Source organism: Athene cunicularia (genome assembly GCF_003259725.1).
Source record: "Athene cunicularia isolate RWA chromosome 3 unlocalized genomic scaffold, athCun1 chr3_part1, whole genome shotgun sequence".
NCBI lineage: Eukaryota > Metazoa > Chordata > Aves > Strigiformes > Strigidae > Athene > Athene cunicularia.
The window spans coordinates 60603363-60619038 of record NW_020799097.1 but is presented as its reverse complement, the minus strand read 5'-3'; the positions used below and the strand labels follow the sequence as shown (position 1 = coordinate 60619038).

The 15676-nt window shown below is 39.0% G+C and overlaps 1 long non-coding RNA gene across 1 annotated transcript in view; it reads left to right on the top strand.

Annotated features, from left to right (window-relative positions):
* Positions 1-1306, top strand: part of LOC113478207 — a 15455-nt gene extending 14149 nt beyond the window's left edge. Inside the window, exon 3 of the long non-coding RNA XR_003398019.1 lies at positions 1161-1306. This is a non-coding gene — a long non-coding RNA (uncharacterized LOC113478207). The remainder of the gene's footprint in view (positions 1-1160) is intronic.
* The last annotated feature ends 14370 nt before the right edge of the window (positions 1307-15676 follow it).

Genomic DNA, 15676 nt, shown 5'->3' with positions numbered 1-15676 from the left:
CGTAGAGAGCGTGTCCCGAGCCGTCAGAGCCGTGCCCGCATGACTGGCCACCGCTCGGGGATTTAACGAGACGCCACTGCCCCAGCCCTCGTCCCGCAGAAGGGCTGCAGCCGGCGGGGGTGGTTCGGGCTGGAGTCTCCCCAAAATAACCGGTTGTAGCTTCGGGCCGCAGAGCAGTAATTAACATCTTGGGCTGCGGCCTGGGGGAGAATAGATAGTCGGGCTCTAAATTTGCTCTAAACTTGACGCAGTCCCCCCGCGCAGGCCCAGGCCCCTCCGACTGCTGCCACTAACGCCTCTGCTGTGGCCGTGCAGTCTCCTGTTGGGCATCGGCCTCGGCTGTACGGGAGAGGCTGCTTCTCCGTGGCGAGGAATGGGAGACAGGCGGGATTTTCCGCTTAGGTAGAGACTTGGTGCCTCTTGGAAGCCGAATCCTGTCGCTGCGTTCTGTGGGAGAAGCCAAGCCAAATGTCACCTGGTGCTTTTTGCACATCGGTCTGTTGTGCAAACATACATATAGATCAGATCTGAGGGAGACGATTGCTTATATGTATATGAAGACTCCTAGTTGCATTTTTAAAGAGAGTAGGGATGGCAAATGCAAATAAATACAATAGAGTGGCCATGATGGGGAGGAGGCTGCGTGGCTGCTGTACGTTAGAAGCCAGGAGATGAGCGAAAAATGAGGCCACGCCACGTATTTGGCTCCTCTGTGCCTTCCCTTTCTGGGAGATAAAATCTGCTTGGAAATATTTTACCACTGTTTTGACCCATTTCATGCTGTATCTGCCTTCGCTGCCTTTCACACAGTATTTACATCTGCATAGACCTGTGGATATCAGACCAAAGGCTGGATGTGACAGAGTAGTCCAAATTCTGTGGGATCCAAGAGAAGCCTTAGGATGAGGCTGCAGGCAGTTTTTCTTGCTATACACATTTCATCTGAATATCAGCTATTGTTAAGAGACTGAATACCTAAGTGGTCACCCCTTCCTCGAGTACTGTGCTCAGCTCTGTGTCCCCCAACATAAGAAGGACATGGACCTGCTCAAGTGGGTCCAGAGGAGGCCACAAAGATGATCAGGGGGCTGGAGCACCTCCCTTATGAGGACAGACTGAGAGAGTTGAGGTTGTTCAGACTGGAGAATGGAAGGCTCCAGGGAGACCTCATAGTGTCCTTACAGTACTTAAAGGGGGCTACAGGAAAGATGGGGAGGGACTCTTCATCAGGCAGTATAGGGATAGGACGAAGTTTTAAACTCAAAGAGGGTAGATTTAGATTAGATGTAAAGAATAAATTCTTTCCTGTGAGAGTGGTGAAGCACTGGAAGAGGTTGCCCAGAGAAGCTGCCCCTTCCCTGGCAGTGTTCAAGGCCAGGTGGGTTGTTCAGGGCTTTGAGCAGCCTGGTCTAGTGGAAGGTCTCCCTGCCCATGGCAGGGGGTTTAGAACTAGATGATCTTTAAGGTCCCTTCCAACCCAAGCCATTCTATGATTCCTAGCCTGTTAGCATTGGCAAGTACGATGCTTCCATAAAAATTTGATTCCATAGAGCTATAGATCAAATACTGGGAGAAAGTCTTTTGGTATTAAGTGTATTTTAAAATATATTAATTTAAAACAGTTTTGGATCTGGAACTGCTCCAAATCAACAGGTGTTTCTCAGAAATCTTCAGTGAGTAATCTCTAGAAAAAACCACTTCTGTCTGTACAGTTGACAGGGGAGTCCAATGCAATGTTTAGATAAAGTTAGCATTTAGTAGTCCTCTTAACAATTGAAAACACAATGCATTTTTAGAGAAGCTAAAATTGTATCTAACAAATATTCCCTAGCCTAGCACTAATATGTAGATGCATTCTTCGGGTTCATGACAAGCCTGACTGAATATACTATCTCCAGGATGAGGGGAAGTGAGGAACCAGCTGGAGCTGGTAACAGCTACCATGAATTATGCCTATGAGTCATAAAAGTGGTGTTGTAGGGAAACCTTCAACTGAAGACTAGAAAGCTGAAGTAAAAAGTTGTGAACTTTCTGCCTGCCCAAATACTGCACAAGTTTTGTAGAAGTCACTGACCTGGTACCTGGCAGAAACTGTTTTTCACTCCTGCTTAGGTTTGGGCTAAAGCCAGCACTTTATCAATTTTCTGTGGCCTTGCCTTTAATAAATAGTTTCTGATTAACCTCCCAGCAGTACAGTTGTCCCTTTGAGGAAAAAACAATCACAAAATGACAACTGTGTGACACTAACAGAAAGAGGAAGCAGAGTCAGCTCTACAGATTTCTTTGCCTACACAGCCATACTACTCATGCCTACTAGCTTCTCACCCACTTTACTGTCTCTTAATCCATCCTCTAACTTCAGTCAAATTCAGTAGAGTGTAAGAGGATTCAGAGGTATGACATTCCCACACATTTCCCAAAAGGAGTGGTTTGGGAGAAAAGAGAGACTCATTTAGCTACCAAATGAGGGAAAGAAGAAACAATGCTGTGAGTATGTTTTTCCATGAAACAGTGGCTGGCCATGAGTACTGGTCAGCTCATTACACGATAGGTCACGGTACATATTATCAATACATACTACGTCTTATCTTAGTCAAGCAAGAGATATGGGGGAGCTATGAGTATTTGGGATATGACTCACTGTGGGAGGTTAGGAAATAAAGGGGCAGGAACGGGATGTGTTACAGGGAGGCCTAAATATCAGAAGGGGATATCGAGATATTGTGTAGGACATGGGAGGGAGTTGAAGGTATTGTAATGGGAGAGCATGGAGACTGTAGGGGAAGCTTGGGTTACTGTGATAAGAAGGGAGGACATAACTGATACAAACCAAGACTTCGTTACTGACACTGCTGACACAGCAACTTGTTTTCTGATAAGTGAAGAATAGACCGTGATCTAGTAGCACTAAGAGATTTGCTAGAGAAACAAAAAGTGTGAGTTGCAGAACTACAGATAATGGAAAATGAGAGGTAGAGGAGTGCCTGGGATAAAGTAATTTAATGCAAAGATCAAATAGGCTAGAGTTTCTACAGTAAATGGTCTAAAAGGAAGAAGTGCATACAGATGCTATCAGTTGTATTTAATGAATAGAAACTACATTTGATTGACATCTAATGTGAGTATGAAGATTAATGTGAAAAGGAATAATGTAGATGGATATTTTTATGGTCTGTTGATCGCAGGCAGTTCATTTAAATTGCAGGAGGAGGGAAAAGAACAGTGGAAATCAGCTGAAAAATTAGCTGATTACCCAGAGCAGCAATTCTTCACTTGCTACTGGCTAAAGATCAGTATAGACAGTCAAATGCTATTAATGTCAAGGTATTGTTTCAGACACCTCCAGGTTCCTCCAGACTTTTTGAGGAATGATAACTGTTGGGTAGAGAGTCTTCACCTAAAAAAGTGTGGCATGGATGTCTTTGCCAGTGGGCTTGCCAGCCTCATAAGGAGGGCTTTAAACTAGGTTACCAAAGGATGGAGAGGCAGTCCCATTAGAACCTAAGATGGAAGAGATCTGGAAGAGGTGCTGACAGAGATGTAGTGGTAGATAACGGGAGGGCAGATGCAGGATAGCCTGATGGCAGAAGCTGTCCCTCTCTGAGCAAGCAGCATCCTTGGGAACCCATCCCACTTTCCTGCACACAGACTAGGATTTAGGGGGACCTCAAAAGCCTGGAGAAGTGGAACAACAGATGCTTGCTGTATGAAATTCAACAAAGACAAATGTAAAATCTTGCATCTAGGACAGATGGGTTTTGGCAAAAGCCTATGGATGCACATCCGCACTAACTTACAGTCCATGACACGTTTTACTAACTTGGACTCTGAACTGGGCGTTATTATTAGGGTGTAATTTCTAGATTGAACTCTTGCAGCTCTTGCTCCCTGAAAAAAAGCAATTATTACAACTAGTTCTTTTACCCATTTGTACTGCAAATTGTATCTCGTTGGCTAGTTTTAATATTTCCTCTTAAATACTTGAAGCAGCAGGGGTAGAATATACTTTCCTGATCTAATTTTTCATTTCGCTCATCAGCACAGAAAATCCACCAGAAGTCATACAGGTAAATCTTGATGCTTCAGCAGAGTTACATCATACTTCCATAGTCAAGAAAACCAGTCTTCCCTATGTTGCTCTGCCATCAGGTTAAAAGAAGCTATAATTTCCTTACCTTTGTCTCAGAAGCACAAATACCATCAAACAATGTGATATACATAACTTTACATTCCACAGTATAGGGTAACTAGAATACAAATAATATGGAATACTTCTACTTCATATTTTGTGATATGAGTAGATAGCTTTCTTTTTACTAAATATTTAAATACACACAAAACTGTAAAACAGAAAATAGCTTTTAAGTTATTTTAATGACTACAATCTTGTTTCTTTTATTCATAATATATACAATATGGATTTAAACAAAAAATTTTACATTCTTGAGAGCATTAAGAATGGCATTCTGCACAGTGAAGACACCATTCGGTTTGATAAGAAACCTTCACAGATCTGCAATCGGAGAGACTGTGCACTGAAATAAAAGCATATTTCTCTTTTGGGAGCTTTACTAAACCCACTGGACTTTTTAGCTCCAGAGGTTCAGTTAGGTTTGATCTGGAATCTCCAGCTTCCTATAGCTGTTCTTATTTTATGACTGAAATAGAGATTTTTAAAAATTATGTGCAGGGGAAAAGTGGAGGGAAAGTGTTTTATTTAAAAAGTAGACATTGCCTGCAATTAAAAACCAGTTTCATTTTGAATGCAGTGAATATTGCCAACTACATGCGGAAGTCATACAGCTGAGACACTAGATCCTGCATTCCTTGAGTGAAAGACACTTTACTGGGAGTCTTAGGCAAGCAAAGAATGTAGTTCTGAATCCAAAATTCATATTATTCCAGATGTGGGTGGGGGAAATACGTATTTACTGACTAAACTGAAAAATCTTGATTCTTAGCTGCCTATCTGTTGTGTTTCTTGCTCTCCTCTCCCCTCCTGCTCTTCTGTCTATCCCTTCAGCAGCAAGCTTCTCTTTTAGCTCTGGCTTCCTTACCTTCCCAAGCTCCAGATACTGCTCAAACATGTGCTTTTATCTATGGACTTTTTGTAAAGTTAGGATGTCTGTGGAATGGGGCAGTATCTTTCATGTATGCTTACAGAGCACAAAGTCCAATTAAAAAGAAACAAATCTAAGCTTCTTATTGACAGAACATAGTGAAGTTCAGATGATCACTCTTGCCTCTGCTTGTACTTCTGGTGTGTGCTTGCCTTTCTTTATAAGAGCAGCTGAGACATTAGTTCACAAATGCTACCAGAGCTTCAACCAGTTTCTCATTTAGCCTAAGATGTGAATGTACTGGGACTCTTCACCAGTCAATAAAAACAGAGGCTTCTGCAGAGGGAAATTGTAATTCACGTAATAAGTAAGAGTTGTTCTAGAGATACTCTTCTCTCTCCATGGACAACAGAGACGGCAAGAACTACTAGGTTTGTGTCCTGCTTAGGTATGTTGGTTAGAAGGCTCCAGCTGGGTGAAATGGATCAAGGCCTGAATTTTGTGATTGCCTGGTTCAGAATTAGGAAAAAAGCTTTGTGCTCTGGCCCAGTATTTCAGGCTCTGGCAAAGCCTTTTGGAGCCCAGATAATTAAACTCAACATCTACTCCCTAAGTGGAAACACTTGTGTCAAAACAGCCTTTCTCAAATATTATACTAACCCTCATCCAGTTGGAAGAACCTGATGATGGCCATGGCTATTGCTGCAAAGCTCAAATTCACGCAGTGTAGGTTTTGGGACTCTGCCAAGTTAGAGCCTACCTAGGAAGAAATAATTAAGCTGTGTTGTTTTATGTTTCACATGAATTTTGAAATTGATTTACCCCTGGTGTTGCTGCGCCTAACTACACAGAAAATCTCACCCAGTGCTTTCACATCAGCAGGCTCTTAAGGTGTCTGTTTATATTTAACCAGAAATATAAAACAAAAAAACAGTGATGTTCAAAATACCTTTCCTACAAGCTATTCAGGGAAACAGTAACTTATTGTTTGAAGTAGAAAAGGGTCCCCGATCTAAACAGAAATGAGAGATCTCTGTTCTAACATTGGTTTAGCCACCACTCACACCTGGAGCAATGTGATCTGGCATCCAGTTTCTGTCACTGAAGTCTTTTACAGTTATTGGATCAGTCTATGTATTGCTCTGAGGGCGTTCGCCATCTTTTTGCTGACAGTGAAGTTTCCTGATCCTCTTCTTGAGGCTCAGGGTTTTAATGTATCGAGTCTCAAGGACAAACCAATTTAAAGCTCCCTTATTTACAGTCATTATTTTAACTTACATTAAGTGAAAGATGTATGTCCACGTTCTAGTAGTTTGACAAAGCATGATAAAGGAAACAAATACAGTTAAACAAAACCACCTAAACACATTCTGGTTAATGGGGAAAGAGACAGGTTTTAATTCTCCAGCTTAGCACATCGCTATGTCTTTGATAGGCAGTCTCTTACAGTTATTCAATCCTGCAGGCTTTTGCAGAGCCACATTCAATTCACATTCATTCATGTAGTAGCACTAAATGTGCTGCAGTAACTGAAAGGGAGGAATCCATTTATATTTCCACTGGTAAATCTGACTTTCAGCCCTGGTTAGAACAGTGTTTTCAGCACCCCTATTGAAAGGACCAGATTTGGGTCATTTCGTCAGGCATCCAGTCTGTCTCTATAAGCCAGCATGTGCCCATTACCATCTATCTGTGAAAGTGGACTAACAGCTGTTTAAATACAGTTAGTATAAACTGAGGAGACAATGGGGAAGAGCATCTCCCCAGGGCTCCAGAAGAACTGTAGCTCATTTGATCTGATCACAATAGCTATTTGGTCCTACCACAAGAACATGTACTCATGTAGGAGAGAAAAAAAAAGGTATTATTTTTAATCAGTTTCTAGGTGATTTTCATATTAAGAGTAGATTTTGCCAAACTTGCTTCTATGCAAGAAAATCAATCTACAGCTTAAAAGTCATGAAAGTTTCTTACATATTTACATATATACAGTAAAATACACTCTGTTGAGAACCCTACTTATGATGGGCAGCCAGAGAATCAATTAATTTTTTCTGACACATACTGAGCTCAAAATATTTCAGTATCAGATATGCTTGTGTTCGGTTTTGGCCAAATGGTATAATAACTTCCCATGTGACATAGCATTGTGACAAGACTTCTCTCTTTCTTTCTAATTTGCACTGGGTCCTAAAAACTTTATCATTATTATTTTGAGCAAAACATATAAGCATCAAAATTGCAAATAATAGGCAAATTGAAAATACCAGACAAGTAATACTATGGGATGTGTAGTTGTCTCTCTGACGTGTCTTGCCACAATGGTATCTGCAATCCTAAGAATAGCCTTCCTCACAGCATAGCTGGCTGATACAGGTAAGCTGCACAGAGACTTTCAAAAAAGGTGAAATCATACCCAGAAAAAAGGTGGCTTTATGCTTTTGGGACAGTTAGGAAGGCAGTAATAGGATCCCTCACCTGAGGGGCATTCAGTGAAAGAAGTCATGTTTTCCTGCAGTGGTGTAATATGGCCAGGACCTGTTCCCTTAACCGAAGAGAAGCAGGACCAGCAGAAGAACAAGGGGGAATAAAAGCAAACTGAATTACCAAAGGAAATGTTGAGCTGCACTTTTGTCAAATCTGTGTGTGAATCTACAGCAGATGTTACCAATTATGTACTGTATTTGGAAGACTCCAGAGACTCATGGGAAGTACCACTAATGACAGTTGATTTGTCATATCCATGTCATTAGAATGATAATTAGGGAGATTTCAGAGCAAGAGAGTGGTTAGATAGAGCCCACTGACTTCCCATGAGAACTGGCAACCTAAGGGGCTTTTGTCCCTTTGATAATAAGCCTGTATGTATTTGCTTTTCTAGATGTTACATGTCTTACCCATATGCCGTTTCCATTTGCTATCTAAATTTTCCTAAAATTGCATGTTCTACAGTCCAGATTCTGCCTTACAGCTGAAACTGTTTTCACCCAAGTCTCAAATGATCCATGTTCCAGAAACAAGACTCCATCATTATTCTTAGTGGCTAGTTGACATCTTTCAAATCATATGGTTGGATTTCTCTCACTGAAATCTTGTCTCTCTTGCTTTATTATGACAATATTGATTTATGATTTTCCCATTTTTCAACATTGCCTTTGGAGGATTTGTCTTACTCCTTGATGCCTTTCTGTATATTCTTCACTTCTTAGGCTCTTTCATCTAAAGCACAAGTTACCATCTTTATCAAAATCACTCCCAGGTCTTTCTCTCCTTCATATGTGTTTCCTTCTTTTCAAATTAAGATCTCAGCCTGTCTTTGACTGTCAGTCTGCCTGTGGATGTCTGGCTTTCAGCCCACATGCAACATCATTAAACACAGTTCATCCTCTCTCTCTCCATACTCCTTCAGTCACCAGGAGCCACAGCCTCCTGCCTGTCAGTTAGTACCTATCACATAGGCATTATATTTGTCTCAAACCTCAAAGCTTTTCTCTCAGTCTGTCATAAGATGTGTTATGCAGAACTTTTTATCTAAGACAGTCTTGCCAAAATAACCAATAATGCTTACTACTGAAATTCTTGTCCAGACCTTCACCTTACATCTCAAGTACTGAACATCCTTTTTTGTGGCCTTGACAAACACAATTTAATTCTCCTATGTAGTAATTTAGAAAGTCTTTGGAGAAGTAATTTTTCTAGAATTTCAACTTTGGCAATGTCACCTATCTTTAAATTCCTCCATATCTTCTGTATTTTAACAAGTAATTTAGGTGTCATGACTTTCATTCTTTATGGTTGATGCATGCCTGCCTTAATTATCTTTTGTTTAATACTGAGAAGGTTGATTTCTATTTCTGAAAGATTTGTAACTTAAGATCTAAACAGGAGCTATCAGTTGTGTCTGCATAGCCCAAGAGAAACCTAGTCAAGATTTTATCAACCGGTCTTGGGTACTGGAAACTGGACGGCTGTGTTACTGTGGCTGTACATCTGGATGAATATATTGTGCTTCTTAGCTGGGTGAACAGCCGAAAGAGAATACTGCACTAATGAATTTGTTCTGCTTCCAGTGCCATGTTAAGTCATTCAGAAGCAGCTCAAATATCTGTGCACATCATTACAATAGTACTGTGCAGACACAGAATCCATGTTTCTTCCTATGCTGCTTCTGCTGTTTGGAAAAGAATTGCTGCTAGCACCAGCAAAACTACTTTGTTGTTCTCCTTTAAACTGTTATTTGCTATGAGATTGCCAGGAGAAAAATCCCAAACAACAATAATAATCCTTACAACTGCTGAGCTAGTAATGCACTAAGACAATCTTCTAAGCCGTTTAACGCTTGTCTTACGGCTCCCTTGTATATATGCCAGACTATCTATCTCAGATGGAGCATGTCTGATTTAAAACTAAAGAACTAACCAAAAATCTGTCTAACGAAAACTAGACAAGAAAACTTCTTGTTTGTGTGATAAGTACCATCAGTTCATGCCTTGACAAAAGAGCTGATAACCCATTGTAAACCTTTATTTTAAAATCTCATTTTAAATTACTAGTGGATCACTTCAAAAAGAACCCCTAAGAATTCCAGTAAATTGTACGTCATAAAAGACACATTTTCCTGCATATACCTATTCCTGAATCTTTTAAAATAGTATTACTTGAAAAGTTTACTTTTCTCCAAGTATATTTCCTAAGGTTGACTTCTGAGTGACTCATTGCATCCAACAGTGTTGAAAAGGATCCAGTGTAATTACATGAGATGACATCTATATTGGTGGAAATCCAGGATGTAAAGCTGTAATAAAATCTGTACTAGAAGGAATTATCTAAAGAATGATAAAGTCCTTTATATTTTATTTAAATCTGCTTTTTTGAAAGTGGCATTTTTATATTCTTTCCCTGATTTACACCATAAAAAAGGAAATGTATATATTGCCTCTCTACAATGAAGACACAAGAATATTTAATAAGTCCTGTGCAGACAAAAGGAGTATATGCTTACTGTGATTATGCTGGACACAGATTTTTTTGTGTGTGATTTTTCTCTTGCTGGAGAAGAGTGGTTAAATCCCCCTGCTTCTTGCTGAATAGTTTCTATGAGACTACTAGCACACTGAAAGGAGACAGTAGTTTTTGGAATACCAGGGAATTATGTGCCAAAAATACTGTCCCCTTATGATCAGAAAAAAACACTGTTGCTGTTGTGTTCTTGCTTTCCAGTCATAGACTGTATATGCCTAACAATGAGTAAAAGCTGAGCACAGATACATTTATATGAGTTAGCTTATTACAGTTTCTTGACTATATTGAAATATCTGTGTATAAACCAGAAGATAAGGTATGTAAATAAGTTGTTTGGAAAATGTATTTAATGTATTTTTTCTTACCAAAACTATCTTTTGCTATTTTTTACATGCCTTGTTTCTGAGTGTTCACTGTGAGGGTTGCTCTATTCTCCTTACTTGGGGAAAAGGAATTTTTGCCAGAATCGGGACTTCATGATCAGGTCCTGTATTTTATGAACCAGCACACGGAAGGTCATTAGGAACTGACAACACTATGCACAGAGTCTGACAATTCTTCTCTCTCTTTGTATATCCCACCAGCACCTGATTTTTTCTTACATATGTGAAAATCATATTTTTAATGCTGCCAAACTGTTTACATTTCTGATGTTCATATCTCTGGCAGCACCGTTAATGCCAATTTTATGGAAAATGGATTACAATTTGTATTAATCGATGCTGGGTTTTAAAAATCGCACCAGGAAAGTTTAAATACTTACATAAAATATTTGCCTAAACTATGAATGTAAATGTAGGTACAGTAGAATTAAAAGTTTTTTGTATCCTAACTAATTTCTGAAAAGATCAGGACATTTAAGTCTGGAGTGATATCCAATTATCTTTTGGTCCTTTAATAGATTTTTTTCCATAATTATGATTGGAATTTGTAATGGCAGGGGAGAATCTTCCCACAGATAATGTTTCACAGATTTTACTGCTATCCTAGCACAGAGTCACAACTATTGGAGTTTATTCAGTGCCAAGATGTTGAATTCATGGGATATTTTACTCCTGATGTCGGTAGGGCCTGGATTCTTGCCCTTGTGCTGTGGCTGCACAAGATGAAATTCTATCCTCTCTGCAGTAAAGGAAAAACTTTCTAGTATCTTCAGTCAGGTCAGAATTTCACACTTCAGGGGTGACTCAAAATTAATTCCCATTTGGTAGCAGATCCACTCCTAGCTTCTTTCCCCACTGTAGCTGTGCACATTTGCCCCTGCACCACTGAAGTGGAAAAGATGAGAATGACAATGTTGGGAAAACTTGGATTAACGATACCTTAACAAATTTAATTTGGGGGTTTCATTAGTCCCAGTCATTTTAGTGAGCCACCTTATCCTGGGGTCCACAGAAAGCTCTGTTCACACAACTGATGTGGATGCAAAGCACACTGCAGATTTTCATCAGATTGGGAGCAGTAGAACAGAGCCTATCAACTTGATTTGAGCTGGCTTTGCTGCCAGAAGCAGTGCTACATAGATCCTCAGCCTTCGTATGTAAAGTAATCTGTACACAATGGTAGAAGATGCCTTGTTCTTTTCATGAGATATGGAAAAAAAAGCAAAGCCGAAATTTTGGGTAAGAAGATGGTGCTTGTTGGGTTTTTACTTATTACACTATTTATTATTTTACTTATTACACTCACGAACAACATAACCAATGATCAGAGAACTGTGGTCAAAAGTACTGAGAATATAAAATATAAAAAGAATATCGGAAGCAATTTGATAGCCTAGTTTCCTAAGGTGCATGTGACTGTGCTGTCAGCCCTTGCCTTTTAGCTTTTGAAGTCAGTGACCAATTATTTCAGCCATATGTGCAAGAGGATAGTGATCTTAAAGACAATTAACGTATTATAAGCTTTGTAAAAAAAACCCCACCGTTGGCTAAAAGAGAAAGGAAAATAATTCTTTAGCAGAGGAAAAGGTAGGCTCAGCTCTGTTACTGTCCTTTCTCCAGGTCAGCTGCAGTCCACGCTCTCTTTTTTCTAGAGCAGGTACCACAGAACACAAAGGAGGACCTGAGACAACTGCAGGGGGGAGGAGATTTCAGGACGAAAACTCACAGATCTTTACCAAACCAGATTCTATTAGCTGTGCTGCTCAGCAAAACATTTGTTGTTTCCTCATTAATGGCTTCTGAACTTTTCTGACATGAGCGCTGTGAAAGCCCACTAGCTCAGGATTCTCTGGCAATGCAAAGAAACTGTTTGATTTTCATTATGAGGTAAAAATAAAACCATTTAGAAAGAAGTAAAGAAATAACTTCCTAAACAGCTTGGAGGAAACAGGAGAAAAGACCTCCCTTTTTTCTGCTTTTCCTCTTTACCGGATACAGGGCTCCCAATACCCCGGAGCATAACACCTATGAATGAGTGGAATCTGATAGCCCATTTTTAATTACCGCCTTTATCTGCAGTTCTGCAAAACAAACAAACAAACAAATTAAAAAGCCTAAAGCTGGGCTCACACAGGGAAAACCTAGGTGTTTTAAGGACTGAATTCACCACACTTCTCTCTGCACTGTTTCTCTTTTCTTCATTCTGACTTTTGAATCTGCCCTGATGCCCTCATCTGACACAGCAACTACATCAGGGAGAGAGAAAACAGGATAGGCTTTCACTTTTGTCTGGCAGCACAAGCTTGCATTCTGTGCTTTGGAGGTTTTCAGAGGCTCTTTATTCCATGTAATGTTCCTGGAGTGGAGAAGCGTATCTTTTGTTCTTCCTTATAAAGGGATATTTTTATACACAAAGATATACAGTACACTGAATTACAAGAGTTTTTATGTATTGGATTGTGAGGCTTTAACACAGAAATTTCTGATGATTCTTTAATTCTGCCTTATCCAAAGCATTTAACTTCAAAACCTTTAAAGCACAGATGCATCAAAGCCTCAGAATCCATCCAACACATCAACTAATTGTAGTGACATCAAAACCAGAATGAGACTCTTAATTTAAACAGATTTCACTCATAGCATGCTAAACATGCAGCCTGCGTATATGTGCTAAGCTGTATTATCTCAGTATACATATGTATGGCTTTATATACTTGCAAGTAATTAAAATGAGGGAGGATAGACGTGTATCTTCTCTGCAAATAGAAATAATTCTTTTATTTTTAAGCGTATGTCTTGTTGTTTTAAACACAGCCTCCACTTTTTTGCTGTGAAACACTGTATGTCCAAAGTGTCAAAGCCTGTATAGGTCTTCTGATTCCTTTAATATCGTTTCCATATTAGATAGCCAGATGGTGGAGGGCGATAATACTCGTACTAATCACTTAGGAAGTCTACAGAGTGATGCTTTGAGATTTAGACTCACAGCTACTGCTATCGGTCTTTTGATGGGAAGCCGCAGATACTATTCCAACCAATTGAATGTTTTTAAATATATCAACACTGAAAAAATTATCTAAACAGGAAAAAGACTGATAAATACCATTCAGTGCTAGTAAACAGAGGGTTTTGTCCAAAGGAAATTATTGCTTTTACAATGATCAGAGATCAATGTGGCATTATGCAACAGCATTTATAAACATCTAAAAAATTTTTTCTGCTTTATAGTCATCACAAATAGGAGAGAGATGTACATTGCTAAGTTACTTTACAAAGGAAAAAAAAAACAAAAAACACTTAAGAAGCAGAATAATTATCTCAATGAGTTCCTTGGGGTTTGATTTTTAATTCCACACCAATCTTCTGTTCTGCCAATTTTAAGATTTTATAACGCCAACAGATTAATCAGCAGAAACCTTTTTTCCTACAGAATATCCATTTATGTAGAGGAATACTTTTTATGCTTTGTGTTTATACCTTGAAAATACTTGGTTTCCTTTCTGAGTGATGCATTGTTAATCTCTGGGCACATTTTATAGGAATTAAATGTCAAATGTACCCATTCATAATGTCTTTATATATATATATATATATGATGTGATTTCTACATCAAAAGGGAAAATATTTCTCTGTGAATTTTACCTTTATTGTTAAGCCTTTTACAAAAAAACACACTGCTTGTTCCACTCCAGGCTGGCAACCTGAGGCTCTGGAAAAAGAGACTGAGACAGCACTAATCAGCACTCAAATATGATAAGCAAGAAGACTAAACATGTAAACAAGTCCTGTGCTGAGTACTTTGTTTTGGTAGTACTGATTGTCATTTCAGTAGAGGAACAAACAACCCACTTCAGCCTATCTAGCTTATTAGTTGTAGACACTTTAAATAGTAAAGAGAAAACACAAAATAATGTTAAGCTAAAAGGCTTGTAAGCTACTTCTCAGAACTGGGCTGCTCTGGCAACAATTTTCAAACAGCAGCAATGTTTTACTCCATCCTTAGGGTAAAATGAGCATCTTCATTGCCTTAATATTTGTACAGCATTGTACAAATGTTGCAAAGATGGTGGACTTCATAGAGTCTACCTATTCAGCATCATTTTTTCAGCGCTATTAAACAAATATTTTCTCGTCATTTCTGAAAATCAGGCTGTTTAACACCTGAGAATAGAAAACTAATGTCATTATTTGAAAAATAATGTGTCTTCTTAATTCAATGTGTATTTTCCCTCTTATTATGCTTAGTAAAATTATATTAATGTTTTGAATGCCACTATTACATTGTTAATTTTAACTAGATTTTTTTTCTCCTATCCTAAATCCCTTACTCTGTATCATAGTATGTATCATTGTAGATTCATCAGTTACATTACCATGAAATGTGGTATTTCGTGAAGCTGCCCAGTCAGCTTGAAGCCAGAAAGCCTGATTTTAACCTTGAATGACTTCATGGAGTTATTTAATACACACTAATATATTAAAAAACAAACTGTCATAAATTGTATAAAACCAGCACTCAACACATACTACTGTTGCAGCATGCAGTTGTGAAATACACGTGAGAAGTTAAAAAAGCATTAAGGAACGTCTAAAATGAGGATGGTGCATGGGAGGAAGAACATGTAAACAAGTGGTGGAAAAGAACAGATGTGTGCTGTTTAGACACACAGGCAAGTAGCCCGGGGGAAATTTGGATTATTGAGCTAACATGGCAAAGATACATAGTCTGTTCACATTTAAATCATAAGACATTCTGTGCCTGTTGTGTGAAGAGTGTTCCTGCTATTTCTCTGAAGATGTGATTTTCACAGAGTATGCCACAATCATAGATATAGATAATTTACAGTTCTGTTTGCCTAGAAATTTCCTCAGGAATGCTGGTAAATGCTGTGTCTAATACAAAATTCATCAGAGATGCTGGTTAAAGAAGCCTCTCCAAGATTGCTTCAAGTCAACAGAAAAAAATGCTTCAATAAGGATAACAACTTCAATAGGTGTTACTGGTTTTGCTTCCACAAATACAGCATCCCCATATTAAACCTTTACATTTTTCAGAAAGTATAGAATACAGTTCACTGCTGTCATTACTGTATGCAGGCGGTCCTGGATATATTTTTTTATTTGTGAGGTCAGCTTCCCATGACAGTTGTGCACCATAAAACAACCAATTGATGGAACGGGGAGGGGAGAAGAGAGAGGTAAAATCTGTAG